This window comes from Martes martes (genome assembly GCF_963455335.1).
Source record: "Martes martes genome assembly, chromosome: 3".
Classification (NCBI taxonomy): domain Eukaryota; kingdom Metazoa; phylum Chordata; class Mammalia; order Carnivora; family Mustelidae; genus Martes; species Martes martes.
The window spans coordinates 4,578,897-4,600,298 of NC_137890.1; the positions used below are offsets into that span (position 1 = coordinate 4,578,897).

The 21,402-nt window shown below is 38.6% G+C and overlaps 1 protein-coding gene across 1 annotated transcript in view; it reads left to right on the forward strand.

Moving 5' to 3' along the window:
- The window catches only part of NALF1 (NALCN channel auxiliary factor 1), a gene marked incomplete at both ends in the record, with an annotated part of 605,530 nt that overhangs the window by 237,915 nt on the left and 346,213 nt on the right, over positions 1-21,402 (forward strand). The window lies entirely within an intron of this gene.

Here is a 21,402-nt window from a genome sequence, read left to right on the forward strand (position 1 = left end):
AGTACCCGAGCCTTGATAGTCTCTAAACAAATGCAATTTCTCACTTCTCTTCATCTGTGGCTTTTCCTTGATGGAAACACACCAGGGACGATCCAAATCAGTCTTTGGTCAAATACTGATTTCTTCCTTGATCAATAGTGATGACATTAAATAGTCATTTTACTATTTTTTTGGTTATCATGTCAGCTGTGATCTCAAGCAAATGATGTATGTTCCCCACACGCATCACTTAGCCTCATTAGATCTCAGTGTTGGCATTTGTTGAGCAGTGTAAGGGACAAAGTGTTCTTAGGTGTCCCACAGTCCTAAAATTGTTATGTGTCTGTAACTTTTCATTTAGGGTTATCATGTACTAGTTTAATTTATTAAAATCCATTTTACATATTTGGGAAGTTGTAGTGACTATAGCATGAAGACCTGATTCTACGTAAAATCTACTTCAATAAGCAGTTTTCAATCCATACTATGTCTTAAGCATTATAACATATTTGGGGATTAAAATTAACATTAAAATAATAGACACCATGAAACATGAAATAAGATGTTTCAGAATCATTTAACTTTAAATTTTCTTAGACTTTAAATTTCTAGATTAAATTAATGATCCTAAAGTGTTAGAGGTACTTCTTTATTTGGAGCCTATTGTTTAAATAATTAATGAAAAAATAGCCAAATATATATTCTATTAAGTTCTTGCATTCTATTAATTGCATTCTATTAATTCTTAACATTAACATTTAGAATTTTATATATATTAAAAGATCACATTTGCTGAAGACCTCAGTAATGTTAATTAAAGACTATTTTTTACATATCTATAAAAGACATATGCTTGCTTATATTTCTTTAGACTATTACCCAAATGCCAACAATACTAAAATTTTTGATTTGGACAAAAGGACATAAAAATATGTATGAATGTCACGCAAGGACAGATGGATTGCATTCTAGAGTGTTTAATTTCTTATGTATGTTTTTTAGAATTCACTAGTAACTACAAATACTGTTAAAAGTCATGCAAAGGAGCACCTGGGTGGCTCAGTGGGTTAAGCCTCTGCCTTCAGCTCAGGCCATGATCTCAGCATCCTGGGATTGAGCCCTGGGTTGGGCTCTCTGCTCAGCGGGGAGCCTGCTTCCTCCTCTCTCTCTGTTCTCCTCTCTCTCTGCCTACTTGTGATCTCTTTCTCTCTCTGTCAAATAAGTAAATAAAATCTTTAAAAAAAAAAAGTCTTGCAAAGAAGATTCTTTAGGAATGTGTGAAATATCTGTTTAGACCCGTATACCTACTGATTTTCAGACCCTGACGATGCTAACCTAAAAATGAGTATATGTTTTTTAAATAGAATATTAATTCCAAATACATCAATGAACCTGGTCAAACCAAAGCAGGGTACCCTATTATTTTTGCCATGGAATAAAATTATCCCCCTAGTTTTCACTCTGCTTGTAGACCTTATGGATTTTATGTGTCATGGTAATTTTATCCCATTTCTTCCTTTCTTCTTAGAATTAAATAAGTTATGATTTTTAAATAGTAGTGATATAAAGAATGTCAAAGCACAAGTCATACTTTTTATGAAAGTGTGGCACAGCATATTAAAAATAGCTGGGATAATATATTAAACTATTTCTAATGGATTCTTTTTGCTAGAAAAAATATAAACTTCACAATGACAATTGCAAACTTATTATAGGATTTTTGATATATCTGTAGATTAACTAGTTTTGCCATTTTTGCATATTTTCATTCATAGCAAATATATTTTGAAGTAGATTAAAAGTAATTTAAATTCCTTCTTTAAGTGAAATTCTAGCAATTTATTAGTATCGAAAGCTTAGAAATAGTTAAAATGCTTTCATTTGGCCTTTCCTAAAAAAATAAACATTTTTTATTATTGTTTAGATACTCACACACACAAATACAATTTTTATTTTATTTTATTTTATTTTTTCTGCCAAAAAGAAATGGGGTCACAGTATAGCAGATTTGCAAGAATAATGAAGAAAGATCTAGAAAGTGAAATCTTTGCCTTTGGTTACATAAATATTTGAAATTATAAGGAAAATGTTGTCAGTTTTCTACTTAGTGTCCCACAGGCTATAGAATCTCATCCATCTTTAACACATCGGAAATAATAGTTCTTTCATACCAGTTCATTGTTGGGGGAAAACGTGCAGACTAAGTTTAATTTTTAGAAACTTCTTTATCAAATGTTTGAATTTGTTCAAATTTACATAGTTGAAAAAAAGACACCAAATCAATCTTTCAGAAGCTTTTTTTAAAACTTTCTCTCAGAATGAAGTGTTTATCTACAATCTAAAACCACAAATGGCTGAAGAAAAGAAAGTGGCTTTCTTCTTGCCCCAGTGGGAAGAGATATAAAATCCATCAATCCTAAATCTAGTTACACTTCAGTCATTTAGAAGTGAAATCACCCTTATAATAAAAATTAAAATAAAATGAATATGAATTGCTTCTTATGTTGCATCTGGCATTTAATTGACATGTGTGATGAAGTAAGTAAAAATGCTCTAATCACATTTTACATTTGCACACTGCCATTCATGTAAGAGGTAGTTTCTCAACATACTCAACTATTTCCATCAGTCTTTGAAGAATTCTGAAACAATGCTGACTGCCCTCAGCCTATTTTGTTGTTAAACTTGGTCACTCAAATCAGAATCCTTACTCTTTCGTCACTGCATTTACTCGAGCCCTGGGGAGGAGAAGGTATCTGGAATATTCCATCTTTACTCTGTCTCTCATGCCCACATTACACTCGCTTGATAGTCCTTTCTGTTTTCAGTGCTGAGCATAACTTTATTAAGATGTCTGTGTAGAGATAACTTTGGTTATATAAAAAATACTTGGGAACTTTTGAAATATGGAATTATCCTGATGTGAATTCTGTTGTGTTTCTCATTCTTATTCATCCCATTAAGTATTTGGTCTACTGGCTGGTCTCTTTCCTCTGCCGCTCCATTTCACATTCAGACATTCTTTCTTTCAACAAGTTCTGTAGCAGTCCTTATAAACTTTGTTACAAAGTTTTATAATTGTAGGCTTAGAAGAGAGTCACATAAACCCTACGACTTCAGAGTTTATCGGTCAACTCTAGGTAATGTGCAAGGGTTTCCAGGTGTCTGTAGGATGAAGCCGTATGGCAGATGGAAACAGTGGGAAGCGGGTAGCTGACGAGCAGGAGCAGGGGAGTTGCCACGAGTGCACATGAAGAAAGGACCTGTGTCCTCGTCCTGCTGTGACGAGACACACACGACCTGGTTTCTTACCTGTGAGACAATTAAAATGATCCCCATGTCCTGCTACCAGAAGACAGCTAAGAGAAATTCACAAGTCATAGATAAGTAGATAAAGAAAGAGGTTGAGGATGGTTGAAACTGGGGCACCTGGGTGGCTCAGTGGGTTAAGCTCTGCCTTTGGCTCAGGTCATGATCTCTGGGTCCTGGGATCGAGCCCCGCATCAGGCTTTCTGCTCAGCCTGTTTCCCCATCTCTGCCTGCCTCTCTGCCTACTTGTGATTGATCTCTTTTTCTCTCTCTCTCTGTCAAATAAATAAATAAAATCTTAAAAAAAAAATAAAGAATGGTTGAAACTTTTTGCTAACCTCTGAGAAGGACTCCATCTATTTCAAATAACAATTTTTCTGTGTTCGGAATATTTCTTGATATTACCAAATATGCAAAGTGGTTCCATTTTACTGTATGCTGTTGTACTCCAGAAAGATTTTTTATACTTACGAATAATAGTTATGAAGATTGTATAATTAATAATCTATAATTCAAGCAACTTCACTTTCTTTGAACCAATGAGCGAATGTATTCAGCACATGATATTTAAGACGATAAAAGGCCATACAGTACAATAATAATGCTCAATATCATACGTTCCACTGTTTTTTCCCAAAGCAACTCTAAGATATTTTGGAAATCAAGAGGTTAATGAATTCTTTTCTGTTTCCTGTAAGAAAAAATCATGCAGATACAATTCTCACTTTACATGGCAAATGTTGAATGTTGTAATTTCCGTGCAATTGTTACTTTTCATTAAATATATTAAATCCTTTTATTTATCTTCATGTGACAAAGATTAAACATTTTCTAACTCTATGATGGTGGTAATCTTCATGGTAAGAATATTTGTCAAAACAGTATTTGTCACTATTACAATTATAATCTTGGTGTATCTCTAATGTCTTTTTTGCCAGCAGAACACAGGAGTAGAAAGAAAATTAATTCTATTCAAGTATAAGATAAAGACTATTAGCCTGTTGACTGATAGAAATGGAAGTGCCTAAGAGCCTACCACTTCCTTCTTTTGGCTGAGTTGTTAGTAATCCAGCTTCTCTAAATACGTGATCTGTTTGGTCATCCTGGCGGATGTCATAAGTTTAAGTAAATACCGGATGCCTAATCACAGCAGATAATCACTGTCTCAGGGGAATTTCCCCAAATCAGGCAATCAATGAAGAAACTAGTTTACTAGATAATCTACCGCCTTAATCAGTATCTAATTATACATGGATTGTTGTGTTTTGGAAATATTTTACTTTAATGTTTCATTTCACAATTGCAGCTTAATTACACAGAATTTAGAGGTATTTTGTTAAATGTTGGAAAAACTAAGCAATAGCAGATGTACTCTAATAACCTTAATTTAATGTTTAGGGACAAATATCACTAATTCTCCACTATACAGGAAAAAAAAATCTTGGAGAGATCATCTACCCTCAAGCCGTTGATGGTTTTTGTATATGGTAGCAAAATTCAGAAAATAAAATACTGAAATTTCAAAAAATATAATTAAATATGCCATGATTCAGTGCACTTGTACTACTGCAAAATATTTCAGGAATTACTTTCTTAAATGAATTTATTATAGTAGGAAGTCTTGTAGCTTCTGTTCAGTAAAAAGCTACCAAATTTTAGACCGCTGGAATTCGCTTTGGCCTCTCTTAGAATCTGGAAAAGTAACCAAAATTTAATGGTGGTGAACATAGTACATGTAAATTTGCATTCACCCTGGTTTCCAACCACTCCTAGGGAGCCAATATTCATGAAAATGTTAAAAGGCAGAAAAGGTAAGACACAAGATAAACAACAATTTGGATAATTCACCGATTAACATTTGATCCTTGACTTCTTAAGAATTCATCATATATACTACCACAGAGAGAGAGAGAGAGGTCATGTCCAAAAATCTGTGGTCCAAAATATCTTGGCAGTAACCTGTTTGCTATTTTCTGTCCTGAATATTTTAAGCAAATTTTCAATTAAAATGGATTGTAATTAAATTATTTTGGGCAGAAATGTGCCCTAGCCTTTGATTAAGTTGATCATTTAAGCATTTTTAAATGTTTAATCTATTAAAATGACATCAAGTTGTGATATTGCCATTTATGGAAGTTCACTTGCTCTTGGTGCATTTAAAGGTTTGGCTCTTTTTCTCTTTCTTCATTACTCCTGGAAAATATGATTGATTCAGTTATATACACATGCAGAATGCCATCGACATGGTGCCAAGCAAACCCCATTCAGGAAAAAAGAACAAAAATTAAAAAGACATTACTTTTTCTGCAGCAGCCAAAATTATGCAGATGTAGAAATTTAAAATCCTCCGAGTACACAACAGAAATTGTCCAAGGGAAATTCAGTTATGTTATTCCTTTTCCATTCACAAATAACAAGATGTATCAATACCAGAACAGCATAATGGGCAGAGTGATTCTTTGATGACTCCTTTCTCTCCTCCATTTGTACTCAAACCATTGTATTTCAGGTTCCTTTCTCACTCCCATTTTTTTTTTTTTTTTCAGTTGTGCTTCACCGGTCCAGTTACCTAGAACTTTCCTCCCAGTCTCCAGACACCTTAGATGCCTTAGACTATTATGGCCATGTTTTTCAACTCATCCTTTCTAGGCCTTTACAACATACCCATGTGCGTTGTCATCTTGGATCCAGCCAGAGACTAAAATTGTCTAATGTGATATAGATCATTACCTTAGTTGAGAACCTCATTTCTCTTAAGGCTCTTTGTACCTTAAATCTCAGCTGGAAGGTGTGTAGGTCGATAGTGGCTTACCGTTGACAAGCTCTTGGATGGTATCACCATGAGAGAAGGAAGGAGGATGTTGATGACATGCTCACTTGATGTGGGCACTGTGGAAATAGCCCTCAGCAGGTGGGGTAGGGTAGATTAATTAAATAAATCGCTGAGAATAAAGTCTTGTTAAAGCCAACAGGAAAATCTTTACAAGTCATTTAATGATTCATTCATTTTCATTTAAAAAAAATTTTTTTATTTATTTTAGAGGCAGGGAGGGGCAGACAGAGAGGGAGACAGTAGCAGACTCTGCCCTGAGAGTAGAGCCTGATGTGGGACTCGACCTCACAACCCTGAGATCACAATCTGAGCTGAAACCAAGAGCTGGAGGCTTAAGGGACTGCACCATCCAGGCGCCCTGCCCCCATCCATTCATTTCCTCACCACAGTGCATTGTGCTCTGCTCCGAAGATGGAGGAGACCATCTGAATCCCTGTGTGATTTACTGTCTACCCGGGCTGCACTTGTGCCTGTGTGACTCGCATCTATGTGATTTTACCTCAGTCCAGGTAAAAGCAGAAACAGAGACAGCAATCATGCAAAAAGCAACAACGATGAAAGTTGTTTCTTGAAGGTTGAATAGGAGCCAGACACATACTCATTCATGTCCTAGACAAGGTGCATTTCTTTCGCTTCCCATCCTGTTGGCTGGCCTTTCCCCTCCTGTCAGGTGCACGTGCATCAGGCTCTCAGATCCCCTTCTAAATGTGCCTGCTTTTTGTCAACTCTTCCTCTCCTTTCTTCTCACCCCCTCTGCCCAGGAGCTGCACACTGAATTGAGCTTTTGGCAGCAGGGACCATCTCAAAAGCAACATTTAGATTTGAAACCTTACTTTCTTTACAGAGAACCTGGGATTTAAAACAATGCATAATTGCCATAGGGAAGGATGCTCCTGAAAAAACAGAGCTCAGAAGGATGCATATTTTGTTAAGTTGGTAACTGTCCTTTCTAAAAGACTGACTACTGACTTTGGTAAAACATAGTTTTTAAGTCTTGTGCTTCCAAAGAATCCATGTTTGGCTGAGAGAAGCACCTCAATCCCTGCAATTCAGGTAGAAGGGTTAGTCGGTCTTGTGGAATTTCTGGGTCTCAGACCACTCCCATTCTCTTGAACCTCTGAGCCATGGGGAAGGCATTTGAACTCTCAGCAGCCTTCATTATTCACACCCCACCTACCACCAGTCCTTTACAGCTTCACGGAAGTATCTGAGGATGACAGAAGGGTCACAGCAAATGTAAGGAGCTGTCGGTTTGCCCTGCGGCTGTCATGCCTTAGTTCTTCCTCATTATATCTCATCCATTCCTCTTCTCTGTCCATAAATCTTACCCAAAGGCAGCCAAGGCAGAATGCTGACAATAAGAGAATAGAGAAGTGGCGGTGTCGGATGACCTGGTAGTGGTCCCTTGGACAATATTCCTTATGTGTGCCTGTGGTCCTTGCTCTTAACGCATTTTGTAAACTCACTCGTAGCAAAAAACTACTTTCCGAGAGCTCCGAGTAACATCATCATCTCTGAGTGATCACTGTCTGAAACTATATTCCTAAAATGCCAGTTAAATAACCTACTCTCGTAAACAGCTAAATACAATTATTTATTTAAGTAACCAACAAAATAATTGGAAATGGACCCCAATACTTGGGGGTCCCAGCAGCATGTTGAGGCCATTGCACTCAGCCCTGGAGCCTCCTGGACATAAGTTAAAAGTCGTATGTCTCTATGAACTTTTGGTGCGTATGTCTTTTTTTTTTTTTTTTTTAAGATTTATTTATTTATTTGAGAGAGAGCACAAGCAGGGGGAAGAGGGAGAGGGACAGGGAGAGAGAGAGAATCTCAAGCCAACTCCCCACTGAGTGCAGAGCCTGACTTGGAGCTGGATCTCAGGACCCTGAGATCACGACCTGAGCCGAAACCAAGAGTTGGATGCTGAACCGACTGAGCCACGAAGGCGTCCCTCGGTGCATATGTCTTTAAGCCACACCGACTGCTGGGATGCTAATTAGTGAAGGATGGCGGGGCTACAGCTTTTAGTGCTTTCCTCTCCTAATGACCCCTCTGTGAAGTTGGTGGGATGGTTAACCACCTCACTTTATAAATGGGGAAAGTGAGGTTATGATTCTCTGCAGTTGCAAATCCAGAGCCGCTCTTGCCTATGGCGGCTTCCCAGAGCACCACGCTACCACCAGGGGCCCCGTCCCTTCCTCCGTCCCTTCACACACAGCCTTCTGGACTCAGCAAGTGTAAGATGAATGTTATTGCTTGACTACATTTTGTCACCTGCTGAGGTGACGGGCAATTTTCCAGAGCTCGAGCTTCCCCGTTAGATGTTTTAGAGTATTACCTTTACATCCCATTGTAGGCAAATGTTCCAGTGCCAGACATATGGTCAGAAGTAATCAAATACGTACTTTGCTTGAGATTTCAGAGAATTGATATTTGTCCCCAACAGAAAGGATTTTGTGAAAGGAGGGATTGAACTAATGAAATCCCAGACAGTGTGTTTATGAGGTCGGTATGTGGCAATGGCAGAAGATAAACAGAAAGAGCGTCGCTTTGTTGTTCCGAGGTATTTAGTGTCCCTGACTGGGATCCAAGAACAGATGGGGAGGCTGTCAGCTGGGTGGTGAGGCCCCGGCAAGCAGGAAGTAGGTGATGATAAATGATGGGTAATTTCCCACAGTGGAGCAACTCTGCAGAAGACTCTGCTGAGATAAACACATGCTGGGCTGAGACATCATCGACAGGATCTTGTCCAATACTTCATTTTTCCCTCCAAGGAGAGAAAACACGGAAGTCTCGTCCTTTGCCTTCGTGAAATCTTCTTCAGAAACCTGATAATTTGTTTTGCCCTGAAATAAGATTATTGGCCTTATCTGAAAGGTGAAACTGCATAGTTCTTATATGATGCGTTGGCTGATTCTTTCCCTCTATGAGCACTTGGCTTGACCCAAGACTTCTTGTTTGCTCACCTTTGCTGGCTGGCCGTGATAGGTTTTGACCTTTGGTTAAAGGTTCGATCTCGTAATTCAATTCCCAAATTTATTTGTACCCGTTTGCAGGCGAGGGAACAGAAGAGATGCTTTATTTGATTTGTTTCACCAATTGATTGTACAGGATCCATTCTGAAAGGAGACTGGTGCCTAACAGGGCAGAAAAGTTGAGTCTCTGAAACCAGAATGAGTCCAAATTGCAATTTTATCTCATTCTGTCTGTGAATCCGTAGTCAACCACTTTATCTTTCTGAACCTCTCTTCATCACCTGGGAAATGAGAAAAACAAAAATCTCCAAGACTAGCGTGAGGATACAGTATTTTAGTTATTTACAGAAGCCAGTTGCTATACGACATAGTAGCTCATAGACATTTAAGAAATGGTAGCCGGATATAACGTGGTAGTGACAGCTCTGGCAATAGTAATACTAATGCTAATGCTAATACTAATACTAACACTAACACCAACACTAACACTAATACTAACACTACTAACACTAATACTAACACTAATACTAACACTAACATTAACACTATTGAGAATACAGTAGAGTGGAAGAAACAGGCATGGGATCAGGAGGAGCATGAGAGCCACCCAGCCCATGGGCTTCAGATGGAAAAATATGGGACCCGGAGACCTTCCACCTAAGCAGTGACCAAAATAGTACTGAGACCTACCTCCTATCAGAAATGAACCTCTCTCCATTTATCCCAAGTTAAAAGTCTAAACAAGGTGAAAACATGTGGCAGTTCAGTTGATATGTGGTTTAATATTATTTACTGCAGTGATAAAGAATGAGAACCGCTTAGATATTTGACATCGCCACAAGAAGCAACCCTTTAAAAGCCTCTTCCCACTGTCGCCTGTGTTTGACACACTGATCACCGATTCTTTGAAGTTTAATTTATGATGTTAAATACAGGTATAAACTGATAAATGAACGTAAAAAAAAAAAACAAAAAACAGAGATCTTCAAATCGAAGATTTGGAAGAAAATAGCTCATTTCCTGAAACAGCCATGCATTAAAATACTTGTCAGTGAGTCTGCTTGAGTGTGGTAGCTTCCTGACATTCCAAATGTCAGACTCTGACATTCCAAATCACAGTTTTTTTCCAAATCTCTTAAATCACTCTGGTTTATGCCTAATTTTCTTATGTATGCGACCATATTAATCTTATGTTCACTTGACTGACGCCTTGTCCTTATGTGTTATTCATTTAAGCATATAGAGTGTTTCTTTTAGAAACAAGAAAGAAAAAAAAATATTGGAGAGTCCATAGGTTGTTGCCATCTTTAAATAATTTTCTGTGAGTTAGAACCATAGGTTCTATATGTCCAGATAACAGGGACTTTTTAGAATATAACCTACATCCTGTATGGTCCTCAGGCCTCATTGGTGTGCCCTCCCTTAGGACGGATAATGGAAAACTAAGGGAAACTTTTTTTTACTGGGAATGTGCTGGAGAAAACCTCTCTCCCTCACTGAAGCTAAAGGAACAGGGAGTGAGGAGAGGGGAGCAACATAGAGAAAAGATCGCATGAGTGAGTAGGTGATGGGAACGTTGCAGTGTATTTCAGTGGGTAAGAACTCTTAGAAACACTCTGTTTTCAAAATAGGAGGAAAGCCAGGTATTTGCATCCCTGTAGAACGTATATACGCACAAAATTCTGTGTACAATTTCTAGAAAGTTGAAGTGCCTCCTAAAATGTTCACCACATTTTAGGTTAAGAAGACCGAATCTCCTTAGGTAAGAAACTGCCAACAGTCATATATGCTAACCTAGTCTACTTTCAATGTCAGTGAAGCTGATGGCTCAAACCCCTTCTTTCTTCCCAGAGGTGCTTCTTAGAGAACGCTTGACTTAAAGTCCTAATGGCCATCTCAGACTGATCATTGTGATGGATTCTCTTGCTGTGTTTTACCATCACCAGCCACACACCATAGACAGCTAGTATTTATTATTCAGAAACTGAGATCATGGATGTTTTACCAAAGCATGCTTCATAGTTTGTAACTGAGCTGAAATAAAATATTTTGTGATATAAAACATACTCATAAAATTACCTGAAAATTTTTTCATCTGATAAAATGTGTACTTAAATCCTAAAGTTTAAGAAGCACATCACTAAAGTGATTCTGGTAAAAATACATATATATTATAAATATTACATTTTATAAACTGTATGTTTTTAGAACTACATGTTATATTACATATATATAAATATTTTATCTGTCAAATTCATAATCTTTCTATATCAAAATACTGGGTGACTCAGAAAAAGAGACAAAGAAAAGAAGAAGGAAATCATAATGGAGTAGTTCAAGAAATGATGACAATACTCCCATTTGAGGTGTATTACTGCAAAATATCAGATCATTAATGAAGAAACGAAAGCTCTGAAATCTTCCAGAACGGGGTAAAATGGGCATAGGAAGAACAGGGAATCAGAATACCTTTGGATTTCCCAAGAGCAAAAGCAAAGTGAGACAGCAGTGCCTGGAGACACAAGTGCATGTAGATTGCAGATTTGAAACTGTCTGCATTCTACATAAACTTTTCTTTTCCATTAAAGGAGGAAAATCATAACTGAAGTACTGTTCTTAGGATTCTTTGTTCTTAAATATGAACTTTTCCATGTTTGGTGTATATGCTTACCTGAAAAAAAATATTTTTTATACTCAACTTCAAATTTACCTTAAATCTTTCCCTAGAAGAAAATTGAAGAAACAATTTGTAAGTATAGCTTTTAGTTAAAACAGTCTATACATTTTGACCCAATAACCAGTTATGATTCCTGATCCAAATTCAGCTTACACCTCACCATGCTGGACATTTGGCATTCCTTTATTTTTTCTTGGTTCAGAATGGCTTGGCGAGACCTCTCTTTAGGGTGTGGAATGTTTTCAGTCTGTAAGGACAGATTCAGTTGTTAGCTGTCTGTGAAACCTTCCCTGCTTCTCTGAAAATTCAGAGGAACGTCTTCACCAGTGCTTCTCTAACAATTGTATCTCCACTATTACTGTGTTTTTCATTCTGTACAGAATTTGTCTGTTTCCACATCACTCTTATCCCATCAGCAGAGCAGAATCTGTGTGTTCTCCAGGTCTGTCTTCTTAATTTCGTCCTTAGAGCTTACTCAGAGTATGTTCTTAACGACTGTTTGAGAAACACATCTACGTCTTAGGTGTTCATGTCATTATATTAATTTTTGAACACCACCCAGTCAACAAGATTTCCTTTCTTAGTAGTTTTTAAAAATTGTGTATGTAATGCAGGTGATTGATACCATGACCAGGGCTTTGTGCTGGGCAATCTATGGCATAGGAGACTTGGTTGACCAAAATACAAAGATTGCTAGAAGAAAGCCTCTAATTCTAGAGCAAGTGGGTCATCGGGGAAGTCAGTGCCCAAAGGGAGCTGGTGAGTGAATGATCACCGTGATCTTGTTAGGAACAAGAGCAGTTGCCATTATCAGGGACTCCGATGATGGGTGAGAATGGAGCCCCAGAAAGTGGGGATGTATTTGATGTGAGCCGATGAGGGTCTGAATGGGTGTAGACTGGATGTAGAGAGACACATCCCTCATGAAGGAAGGGGCAACAGGACTCGACACTTGCTCTCACGGTTATGTCTATTATCTGGACACTTCATGGGAGATACTTTCATTTTGCTTTATTAACTAGAACTACAATGATCTGCTTTGTTTCTCGCTCAGTTTCCTCTCCCATTACACAATTTTCTTATATGACACAAGTTTTTTATGTTGGTGTTTAGTTAAATCATCAACACCTCTGAGTTTAAAAGGTCATTGATATCTTGGGATTGCCTCACTCTGGACAATAAGCAGACACTACGTTAACCTTTTGAGGTGTATATAATAACTAAGGTAAGTGCTAAGTCGGGAACTCAAAAGGTTTGAATCAGAAACGAGTTACGGTCCAAGTTACAGAGCTCTGCTCTGTTGATTCAGTGTCCCTCTTTTTTGGCCTTTAATGGGGTTACTTTTTTCCTATATGAAAAATACCACATGTTCACATTCAAGGAATATCAAAAAGAAAGAATAACGCAACCATTACCCAGCCTTTGACAAATGCTGTTTTGAATCAGTGGTTAGCTTGCCGTGGCCTAATCGAAATGCCTCCAAGGAACAAACAGTGCCAATGAAACGGGGGAAAGAACTCTATTTTCCTTCAGAAAATCATTCCCAGGTCTTGGTTTTCAGTGCCAGAGCCTTTTACTTAGGTCTTATCTGGGTTTACTGTGTTTTGGCCATTTTTCTCTGGTCTCCAGCTCATTTAATGCCTCTCTTGGCTCCTGTTCCGACAGGCACAGCGAAGGGCAGTTTTTCTTCCGTTGTTACAGTGGCTTCCTCTTTCCTTTTGTTCTTCAGCTGCTTTTTCTTTGACTCCAGAGTCACCACCAAGCTGCTAGACCTTACAGGTCAAACTCTGGCATCCTTTTCCCCTATCATTAAACTGTTTAGTTATGATTCAGAAAGAGGAGAAAATCTGTGCATTCAACGAGATCTCCTGAAGTTTTCAGCTTTGTCCTCTAAACTCAGAAAGAGTTGTTGTTGTTGTTTTTAATAAATAGTATTATTTATTAGGCAAATACAGATTGATTGTCTTCTGTGTGCTAGGCATCCTTACAGGCCGAGGAAATAGAGCAACAAGCAAAAAACCACCCCTTCTTTCATGAAATCTATTTTTAAGAGAAGACACAGAAAAACTGAACAAGTATGCAATAGTATAATTTTAGAGAGTGAAAAAGACTATAGAAACAATGAAAGAGGGTCATGTCAAGAAAAACACCAAGAATGGGGAAGTGCTACTTTGGAGCCCTTGGCCGGGGCAGACCTCTTAGAGGTGCCATTGAAGTTGGGACATGAGTGATTTAAAAAAGGACCCAATGTATCCAGAATGGAAGCAGAGCATTCTAGGGGAGAATAAAAACAGGTGCAAAAGCTCTTGGGTAGCAAGATTGGGTAGCAATCAGGCAAATTTGTTAAGAAGCAAAGGGAAGACAGACTGGAACGTAGTATTTGAAATGAAAATACTGAATGGATATTGATTTTGAAATGAATATTGAAATAGAAAGGGGCCATGATATGGATTCTAGAAGTCTCACCATGGAAACTTGATGACCAGTTAATAAGTTATTATAATCATTCAGACAAGATATAAAGGTGTTTTGTATCAAAGGGAAAATAGTTGAGAAAAGAGTACAGTAGAAAGAACAAGATTTGCTGATAGACTCATGTGGAAGATGGGGGAAAGGAAAAATCCTAGATAAGACCAGTTTTTGGCTTTAGACTCTGTGTACAAACATCAGAGCCTACTTAATAAATGAAGTAAAATTCAGCTAAGAATCAATGGCTATTAACAGTCTAGATCTGATTATTTATATATATGGTTTCATCCCCCAGAATTCAGATACTTAGATAGGTACTTAGATAAATAACAAAAATTTATTATTATGTACTAAGGATAATTCATTTTACTATTTTTTATGGAATATAGAAAATAAAAATAGGGTGTCTGGGTGGGACAGTCAGTTAAATGTCTGTCTTGGGCTCAGGTCATGATCCCAGGGTCCTGGGATAGAGCTCCGAGTCAGGCTCTCTGCTCAGCGGGGAGCCTGCATCCCCCTCTCCTTCTGCCTGCATCTCCCCCTGCTTATTCATTCTCTCTCTCTTTCTCTCTCCATCAAATAAATATGTAAAAAGTCTTAAAGAATAAGAAAGATAAAAATAAGTATGATTCATTTCACAATGAGATAATCTAGTTGATAGGTAATAAATATGATTTTGTATGTTGAAAGTATCAAGGCAATATATAATGATTATGAATTAACTGTCAGAATATTTACCTAGGCAGCAATTATTGTTGAAGAGACCACAGAAGACATTTTAAGATAGACTTCAATTTAATAAGCATAATTATTCAATTCAAATAAGCTGAAGAGTGGAAAGTGTACTTTGTAACAAAAGCATCACACAGAGGGATGAAAAATGACTCAATCAGAATGTTGAATGGATTGATGAGTAAATAAAAAAGACTAGTCTGAAATTAGTAAGTTTAAACAAGGCATCACTGATGTTCAAGAACCGAATGGGAGGTAGGCACATGTTGGGGACCAGGGCACTGTGCTAGAATAGAAACAACCAGAAGAGATATAAACTGACTAACTTAGGAATTATTTAAAGAGTCAAAGATGATGGAACAAGTTGGATAATAAAAACAAACAAATGGAGGGGGTCAAGGTTTCAGATTTTAAGATCTAGAGACTCAGAACACACTCCCAAATGAGTAATAAAGGAGACAGGAATTGGAGAAGGGAAATAGTCCCAACTCAATTTGGGATCCATGGAGTTTTAGGTCTCAAAGAAATCTGTGAGAGGTATTTTTTAAATGAATGGAGATTCAGAGAGTTTTAGGCTGGGGTTTTGCATCTAAATGTAGAGTATTAGAACTGATACTTGAGGATGAAAAGAGGGATGATACTGATGAAAAGGTGAAAGTCTTCTAACAAAATGGACAAGACAAAAAGTTGAGCTCAAGGCAGGAAGGAAGGGGAGGAACCAGGAAAGGCAGAGAGTAGAAGGGGAACTTGAAGAGATTTGGAATAATACAACATTCAAGAAGCTAATGGAGTTGGGTTGGGGGAGTTTTAAGAACATGTTGGTTTATACAACACTTAAGGCTACAAAAATTTGAGGGAGAGAAAATATGCCAATAAAACAAATTCACCAAATCATCTAATAAGGAGATCTTCACAGCAGAAGCAAGAAAACTTAAGCAAATCCTTTAAGTCAGAGGGAAAAGCAATGTGGTACACCCCTTGACTTTGCAAAGTAATTATGAGCATATATTTCCCAGTTTACAAATTACTTGGTTTGGAAGTGTTGTGACTACTAGCTTGGGGTATGCAGACTGCTAGTTTTTTCCCACAAATGCATTTCCCCTTTCATCCTGGGTCTGTAGCTGGCCAACTAGCACATACATATCACTGTCCTTGCAGCTAGGTTTGGCCATGTGAACAAGTCCTAGCCAATGGAAGGTGAAGAAGAGATATATGGGGTTAGTATTTGTTCTTTTTAAAAAATCTATTATTTGTTTCAGGGGTGCATTATTCATCTGTCTTATATAATATCCAGTGCTCATTACAATGCATACCCTCCCCAGTGTCCATCACCCAGCTACCCCATCTCCATCCTCCTCCCCTCCAGCAACCCTCAGTCTGTTTCCTATGATTAAGAGTTTCTTATGGTTTGTCTCCCTCTCTGGTTCCATCTTATTTCATTTTTTCTTCTTTTCCCCTATGATCCTCTGTCTTGTTTCTTAAATGCCACATATCAGTGAGATCAGATGATAATTGTCTATCTCCGATTGACTTATTTCACTTAACATAATACCTTCTAGTTCCATTCATGTAATTGCAAATGGCAATATTTCATTTTTGATGGTTGTGTAATATTCCACTGTGTGTATATGTATATGAGTATGAATATGTGTGTGTGTTTATGTATACACACATATACACACACATAAATCACATCTTCTTTATCCACCTATCTGTTGATAGACATCTGGGCTCTTGAAATTGCTCCTTGTTCTTTACTCTTTCCCATTCCCACATGGAACTTGAGTTTACTGGTGGCCCAACTTCTATAATGCATCCGAGAACAACAAGAATGTCCAAGATGAGGACAGAGTTGGAAGATGGAAATAAGCTGGAATCTAGGATATCTTCATAAAACAAAGCCATCAGGCCAGCCTGATTTGCCCATTCCCCAGCCTCTTGTGTGAGGGAGAAGCAAACTTTTATTTTATTGAAGACCTAGAACACTAAGCATTTATTTTATTCTAAAAGCTTTGCCTAACCTCTAATTTATAAAGGGAATACAGTCCTAGAATATTAACCAGCCATGAAAAAGAATTAAATCTTGCCTTTTGCAACAACAACATGGGTGGAGCTAAGGAATATAATGCTAAGGGAGAGAAGTCTATCAGAGAAGGATAAATACCATAGGATCCCACTCATATGTGGAATTTAAGAAACAAAACAAATGAACAAAGGTGAAAAAAAGGAGAGAGAGACAAGCCAAGAAACACTCTTAACTATAGAGAATGCACTGATGGTCACCAGAGGGGAGGTGGGAGGGAGGAATGGGTTAAACAGGGGATGGGGATGAAGGAGCGCACTTGTGAAGAGCACCAGGGGTTGTATGGAGTCTTGAATCACTATATTGTACACTTGAAACTAACATAACACTGTATGCCAACTATAATGAATTTTAAATAAAAACTTACAAAAGAAGGAATACACTCCAGACTTCACACACCGCTAATCTCTGTAGGGTTGGCTATGATTTACCTCCTCTTGTGAGAACTCTCATTCACAGAAGATTCCGAAGATTTTTGAGCCATCGTTAAATCAATCTCCAGTTGAAACTAGGAAATATTTAGTTTCCATACTTCTCTTTTTCTGGACTCCTGATTGCTTGCCATTTTTCACACACAGGATGCCATTTCACCCACCCTTGCTATTATGCAGTTGTTTTCTCTTCCTAGAACAGTCTTTCACACTCTTTGCCTGGCTTCTCCCACCCAGTTCTGGGAGACCTACATTGTGAAACCTTCCCTGAATTAATCAGACAATGAGTCATTCCATTCCTTGACCTATATAGAGGTGACCCACATGCAGGACTTTGCACGTAGTCTTACTCTACCGTATCACACTGTGTGGTAATTATCTTTTTACATTAGCCTCCTCTATCAGACTCTTCCTTCCAGTTGAGTAGGTAGCATGATTTTTTTGTCTTTGTTTTCCTACCTGGTTCACCCTTTAGAGTTTTTAAAACTTTGTCCAAGCAACGAATTCTCAGGAGAATAGAGAAAAAAATTTTCTCTCCCCTTAGGTAATTATTGTTTCACTATTAATAATTTTAGACCCAGGTGGGATGTCTGGATGGCTCATTTGCCTTCGGCTCAGGTCATGGTCCCAGGGTCCTGGGATCGAGTCCCACATCAGGCTTCTTGCTCAGCGGGGAACCTGCCTCTCCTTTTGCCTGCTCTCCCTGCTGCTGCCCCCTGCTTGTGCTCGCTCTCTCTCTCTCTCTCTCTCTGACAAACAAATAAATAAAATCTTAAAAAAAAATGGAATTTTAGACCCAAGAAAGAAGGTTGTCAGTGAATAGGTACCAATTGCTAATTCAATGGTTATACTCTGAAATGGAACTTCATTGTGCATTTAACTCTGGTCTAACAAGAGCTGAATCATTATCTTCCATGATAAGACCTGTCGGAGAGATGCCCTTTCATCCTGACATAAAAAGTTGAAGAGGATGGTAGATTGTACTCTACTTTCCTGATTCAAGCTGGACAGAGAACTAATCACTTCTGAGCTTGTCGCTGTTTTATGCCCTTGCTCTTGACCAGGAGTCAGACATTACGTGTATGAAACCTGCACACACACACACACACACACACACACAGAATCACACAGGCACAAACACGCACACACACACCCCTTCCCAAATATACCTTCACATTCTCAAACTGGAATCCAGAGTCCAAGGCTTGTGTTACAGATAGAGGAAAAAATATCACCTTAATATGCTATGATTTGGGTCATAACTACAACACCTGCTATTTTCACAAACCCTCCCCAAATACAGGCAGGTGGCAGAAAGTGGCAGGCAGGTGTCTATCTTTAACTAAAAGAAAGAGAAGAGGACCATGAGGCTTGCAGAGGGGGTGAAGGAAATAGACCACACTCATGAGTGAAAATGGCATAATGTGGGTGACAGCAACAAGTCATTTCTGTAGAGAAATGAACACAACCTGCCATTTCCCAGCACCACCAGCTATGCGCATGAACTCTCACTGTGTTGTTGGCCTTAGTGTTTTGAGGTGGTTTTGCATGCATAAAGAATGAGATAGAGCACCAGAGCATGTTTGCTGAACTGATTTACATTGTAGAACAGAGCTCCTAGAATGGTGCCATGGACAGGTGGGCATCCTGGATGGCTTGCTGGTTCTGGCTCTGCCATGACCTGATTGACCTTGAGCTATTTCCTCCATCTCTTTGCTCCTCAGTCTTCTCAAATGCAAAACAAATGCATTCCACCAGATGACCTTGGAGTCCCTCTGAATCTAAGACTTTATTCTTTTTACCCCTGGACTCTACTTACCAATTTTGTTAATGTCAAATATTCATTAAAGTCCTAAGGCTCTGTTCTACTATGCATAATTTTATATTCTATATCCAAATAATTTTATATTGCTAGTAGAAAATAGAATTTCACAGTAAGCCTCATTCATGCAAGCCTCAACTTTTCCTTTACTTTTAGTACAGAAGAAAGCCCTCCTTATTTTTTTTTTTTCTTTTAAGGTTTTTATTTATTTATTCGACAGAGAGAGAGATCACAAGTAGGCAGAGAAGCAGGCGGAGAGAGAGAGGGGGAAGCAGGCTCAGCGCTGAGCAGAGAGCCCGATGCAGGGCTCGATCCCAGGACCCTGAGATCATGACCTGAGCTGAAGGCAGAGGCTTAACCCTCTGAGCCACCCAGGCACCCCAAGCCCTCCTTTCTAAATCTCAAGAACTTCATGGCATGCCTCCAGGAATTTTATTAGCTGAGAATATTATAATATAAATTATAAGTGCAAAATACTTCAAATGTAAGAATATTTATTGGTCACTGTACTATTTCCAAGTTAGTAAGAGCTTCTGTGCCTACCCTAAATGGTTCTTTCTTTGCCAGCCCCTGTTCCACTTGGAGGGCAAGCTTCTGCTTGTAATTCAAAGATAATGTCTCTGCTACAAAGGGTCAGTTCACTGATACAGAGATTGAAGCATTGGGCATGTCCTTTAGGAGTTTCAGGCTGTGGAATCAACCACAGGCCTGCATGACAATAGGGCCACAGAGGCTTTTACCTTGTGAGACTGATCTACTACCAAGGAGTCACCAAGTTTTATGTGTGCCTCGCTTACCATGAAAAAGCAAAGCGTGATCTCCAGCAAGTGATTCTAAAGCAGAGACAGGGTTTTAGTATCAAATAAGTCTGCTCTTGATTTGTCCATAGTAGTAGATCAATTGCAAAAATTCAATGACTGAGTCATTCATTCACACTTTAAGCAAAGGTTTACTGAGTGCTTGTTTTTTTGGTGCTAGGAATGGACCTTTTGTCAAGAAAAGAGCCTCTGGGGGCGCCTGGGTGGCTCAGTGGGTTAAAGCCTCTGCCTTCGGCTCAGGTCATGAACCCGGGGTCCTGGGATCAAGCCCCGCATCGGGCTCTCTGCTCCATAGGGAGCCTGCTTCCTCCTCTCTCTGCCTGCCTCTCTGCCTACTTGCGATCTCTGTCAAATAAATAAATAAAATATTTACAAAAAAAAAAAAAGAATAAAAGAGCCTCTGTCCTTATGGAGCTTCTTTTTCTAGTAGGAATGAGGGTGAAACAGCAGACAAGGCACAGAGGAAACAATAAATGACAAATTCATCATGTCAGTGATAATAAGTAGCAGAAGAAATATGGTGCAGTGTGAGGGGACAAAATGATGGGGCTGTGGAAGGGAATTGGTTTGCCATTTGCATTAACCTACTTGGTGAAATCTCTGAGCACTGTATCATTTAGGGTCACGTCTTGCCACATAAAATGGAGACTCTAAAATAACACTGGTTTAACCAAGACTGAAATTTATTTCTCACGTGATAGAAGTTCAGAGGCAAACTGTCTAGAGCTGTTAGGTCGGAGACCTGAGCAACATATATTTATGGTCTTCTATCTTTATGGTCTACCATCCTAAGAAGGAGCTTCTATCCTCAGTCATCTCATTGGTGTGGAAGCTCAAGCCATCATGTCCACATTCCAGGCAACAGGAGAATGAGTGACAAAATGCTCTCTAAGCAGCATTCTTGGACATGCAAGTTCGGGTTACACCCCGTGGACCAGAACTTAGTTTCCACACCTAGAAGCACTAATAACTGGGAACTGTAGTTCTTAGTTAAAAACGCTGAAAAAGAAGAAGAAGAAGAAGAAGAAGAAGAAGAAGAAGAAGAAGAAGAAGAAGAGGTATATTTGGGACAGAAAGTTCCTTCCTCAGACACCAATTATGTGCTAAGTACTGTGGGTGTTCTGATTACCCAAGTCAATTATTTCTCCTACCCTGTACCCCGGCGAGCTAAGAGTTCTAAAGAAAGCCAAATTTGGGTCACAGCATAAGAGACATCTACACAAAAAGGCACAAAATAAGAAAAATTAGATAACTATGAGCAGAACCACTTT